This window comes from Lutra lutra, chromosome 1 (genome assembly GCF_902655055.1).
Source record: "Lutra lutra chromosome 1, mLutLut1.2, whole genome shotgun sequence".
NCBI lineage: Eukaryota > Metazoa > Chordata > Mammalia > Carnivora > Mustelidae > Lutra > Lutra lutra.
The window spans coordinates 113,968,880-113,973,518 of NC_062278.1; positions in this window are offsets into that span (position 1 = coordinate 113,968,880).

A 4,639-nucleotide genomic window follows, 5' to 3' on the forward strand; every position below is an offset into this window, starting at 1 on the left:
GACATTTTTTTAATATGTTGTGGAGACACTGGATGCTCTCATCTTCCATTGAAACATAACAATTTTTTTTTTTCTAGCGGTTGAAAGTAAAATTCTTGTGTCAAAATTCAAACTCCTTTCTCCTGTCTTTGGCAATAGGTGAAATCTCTGCTTAGTTCTTTCACCCTACTGGTTTTTGCCTTCCTTTTGGTTGTCTGGATTCCATCTTGCATTTATGTATTTCAGGGGTCAGTCAAGGATTTGGGTGGAGTAATATGTGGGTTTTGTAGTTCTCCCTCTCTGGATCCTTCTTTCTCAGGATTTCCCAATTCCTTTTTCAGGTAAGACAGTAGCATTCAAACTCCTAACCCTTTCTCTCCAAATAGTGGCTTTGTGCCCAAAGTGGAGACAGTTTGGTGTGCAGTATGGTGTGCAAACTGGAGAATTTCTTCAGACAAAAAAGGGACATTAATGCAAACTTCACCCTCTTTTAAGGATAGACTCCCTTCCAGTTTGTCTATTTTTTATCATTCCTCAGTACTTTCTACTGTTTTTTCTTATTTTGTTTCATTTATAATTGTAACCTGTTAGAGGCCCAGATTGATATAATCTATTCTGTCATTACTGGAAGCAGATTTCCCTTCATTCTTATTTTGATTTGTTATGACATAATATGATTATAATTGCTTCAAGTACTTCATAAGAGAAAATGCATATTTTTATGAAATCAAATATTACTAGTGTAGGGACTCAGAGACCACTTCCTTAACTTTGCTGCAATTAACTTCAGTTACCAATTGCAATGAGTTAATTTGTAGAAGAGGGGTGGGAATGGAGTTGACTTGCCTTCCCAACAGGAGGAACAGCACATGCCAAAGCTTTGGTGGAAAGAACTCTTGTGTTCTCAAAGACATATGTGAAAATGTCAATGTGTCAAGAGCAAAAAAAGTGAGGAAAAACTTTGGCTGCAGGAATTAACAGTGGCCAGATCATGCAGAGCCTTATAAACTATGGTAAGTATTTTGATTTTCAGCTTGAGAATAATGGAGAACAATGAAAGGATTTTTTAACAAAGAAAAGAGATGATAGTACTATTTTGTGATGACTATCTCCTTCTACAAGAAGAAGAGTGTTTATAGAAAGGGATAAAAATAAAGGAAGGAGACCAGTTATGGGTTATTCTAGTAATGGTACAAATGAGAATTGATAGTAGCTTAGATTACTAAGTACTTATATTGAAAAACAGTGGACAGATTTAAGGAATGATTAGGTGATAAAGGTAGAACTGGATAGAAACGGGTGTAGAAAGGAGAAAAGTGTTTCCCTTCACATGGAGGGGAATCTGTGTCTGTTTTATTTAATGATGTAATTCTAAATATATAAAACTATGTCTGGCACACAAGAAGTCAAATTAATTGACTTCTTTATTTATTCTGTGTAACTGAATGAGTGACATCACCTTTATTCAAGATAAGGAACACTGTTAAACACCGATAAAACAGGGCTTGGGATTTTGGGGTTTCTTTGTTTGCTTTAAGTTATTGTGGTTTTGTTTTAACCTGGTTGGAAAAATCATTAGCTCAATGTTAGGGATGATGATCTTGGAATAATTTGATATACCCAAGTAGAAATACCAAGTTGGCAGTTAGATTAAGATTCTAGAGTACAGATGAAAGCTCTGGGTTAATGTACTATGAATCATCTTATTCAGTGGTAACTAAATCCATGGGTAAAAATTAGATTGCTTAAATTGCAAGTCTGGAGTTGGAAAAAAAAAGACTACTTCATGTTAAGTCATATTTTAATTCAAATTTTACATATTTAGTAAAGAAGAAAGAACCAAGAAGAGTAAGAATAAAGGATCATAGAAGTAGGAAAAACAAAGAAACAACAACAACAACAATAACAAAAAACAAACAAACAAAAAACCCAAGAGAATATGGTATTCCAAAGGCCAAAGGACAATGTTTCTACCAGAAAGGTTGCTCCTTAGAAGCAAGTAAATTAAAGACTGCAAAATATCTATTAGGTTTGGTTATATGGAAGTTGTTGTCAGTAAAAGTCACACCTGTGTGCCCCTATTTCTTCAATTTTTCTGTACCTCATAGCAGTTTATTTTCCAAAAAGGAAACATGGGTACAGATAAAGTAAACACATAAGATACATTTTTTAAAAAAGTTTATCTTCTGAGGGTAGTTTTATGTTTATTTATTGGTACAGCCTCCTGCTCAGAGATTCTTTTTTGGTATGCCTTGCAATTTTTCTTTATAGACTGACATGATGTACCAAGTAAGACGAACTGCTGTAAATAAGTCTTTAGTAAACTGGTGGTGAGGTGTGGGAGGAGGGGAAGTGTTCTACAGTCTTATGATGAGGTATCATTCTTTTCGGTACCTGGTTATAAGTGTTACTCTACAAGTGTTTCTTAGTGTTTTCCTCTGCCTGAAGTAGAGTAGAGTAGGCTTGAGTTAGTCGTTTTCGTCCCCAGGTCAGTAGATTCTGATAATGCCCCAGTAGGTTAGGCTCTGGTTTACTAATTCCCCCCTGAAAGCAGGCCTTGTTAAGAAGGACAGAGTGCTCTGGCATATTGCAAAATGGTTCCTTTCCTCTTCCCCCTGAGAGAAGCCCCAAGGAATGTTTTTCCTATTTTACTATGAGAACCAGATCAAACTCCTGGAAGTAAATCTCACAATATTGTGTTGACTCACCTAACTGTGCCCCGCCCCCACTCTCCCCAACCCCCCACCCCCCCAACCCCCAGAGTTTTTAACTCAAGAATTGTCTGCGCAGAGACAACTCAGGGCTGTCAGAGCCTTCAGCAACTCATCAGTCACAGTTCAGGTCTCCCACACTGGCACTGGTTCTGTGGATGGTCTGCATTTATGAGCCTCTGCTCTGGTGAGCTGCAACTCCCTGTTTACACCTGTCCGTCTCTCCAATCTTTGGGGCAGTAGGTTTCCCTGAGTCCTTGCCTCTTTTATAGATCTAAGAAATGTTGTTGATTTCTCAATCTGTTTGTCTTTTTACTTGTTTTGGGGTTTGAGGGGTGACTTCCAAACTCTACTTAATGCCATTTAGATGATAAGATTCAAGGCAAGATACTCAAATATACTCCAGTCCTTGATATAATAGTGAGGCTATAATTGATATTTGTCATCATTTTCCTTCTCTCCAACTATTCATTCTAGGGTTTCATTTTCCTCGGCTAGCATATTGGCTAGTCTGAGTTGCTTTCCTGGTCTAAGCCCTTATTTGCCTTCTTCAGCTGTGCTTACTGCTGTCATCCAGTAATTATTACTGGGTATAGAAACAACATGGCAGTTCCAAATATTCACTTTCTTGCTTATGTTAGGTGACAGCAAACATCAACTTCTGATAATCTTGGATTATTGCATTCTTTTTTATTAATTTCTTACTTTACTTATTGAACCCATGATGAAAGGAGCCAAATGAAAGCAGTAGATGCAATTTGAAGTTCATGAGAAATCTTACTGTGGCCCTGGTGAAATTGTTTACTCCTCTAGGAACCGAGGAGTCTAATTTGGCAATGCCAAAAGTGCAGTGATGAGCAGGACCAATTATGCAATTGGGGTCAGGGAGAAAAGGAGAGAGTAGTGGATCTTGTTTTCCCCATATATATCTTAAGTCCCAGATAGAGCACTATGCATCAAGTTTTCCTCTTAAAGAAAGAAAGAAAAAAAAAGAGTACACTATTTTAACTTCCAATTGCACATACTTTTGTGACTTCTTTCCTTTTCTTTAGGATTGGAAATCCAAATGAATCTAGTATGTATTTTTTTCCACCCAAGAAAAGCGCAGGGAACAATGTAATATAGCGTGTGTGTGTGTGTGTGTGTGTGTGTGTGTGTGTATCCATCTGTCTAAAAGTTAAGTCATGGGAAGTATCATATTCTCTAAATATTGTGTATCTAGTTATTCCTACCATATTTCAACTTAAAATGTCCTGCAATTCTGTTTTAATCTTCTTTCCCTCTCCACACCCCCATAGCACATATTTGAGATACCATAGTCTAAACTTGCAACCCACCCTTACTATTTAAGGAATCCCCCCCAACACATCTGTGCATTTAGCTTAAGACTAGCTGAGGGTTTTTTGTTGGTGTGTGTTGTGTGGGTTTCCCAACTGGAGTCCTAATTTGCAACACCTACAGCTTGCTCAGCTCATTCTGATGCTAGGGTGGTTTCCTTCTGTGAATAAATGTCAGTGAGGTGCTCTAGGCAAAGCTATTGCCCTCACGGAGCCTATGAATTTAGTTTGTTCCAGGAATAGACTCCTATTCCAATATGCAAGTGAACATTTAGAGTAGGTATATTAGCTAAGCCAGCTTTAGGAGATTAAAAGGAATGACTCTTGCTGCTGAAGGCTAAAGGACATGCTTTGCTGTACATCATAATGCTTCATCCAAACCAATTATACACAAGCATTTTTTGAGTGCCTACTATAGGCCAAGCACATTTCATATTCTACAAATGTTCATGAGGTCTACTGTGAGCAAGTAAGTCTGCTAGGAATAAGCAGAAAATACATAAATTAAAGAAAAGATGTAAAAACTAGTAAGAGTAATAAGACAAGCCTAATAATTACAAAAAATAAGACAGAGAAAAATAAGATAGTGGTGATGACAGCAAAATGTTGGAG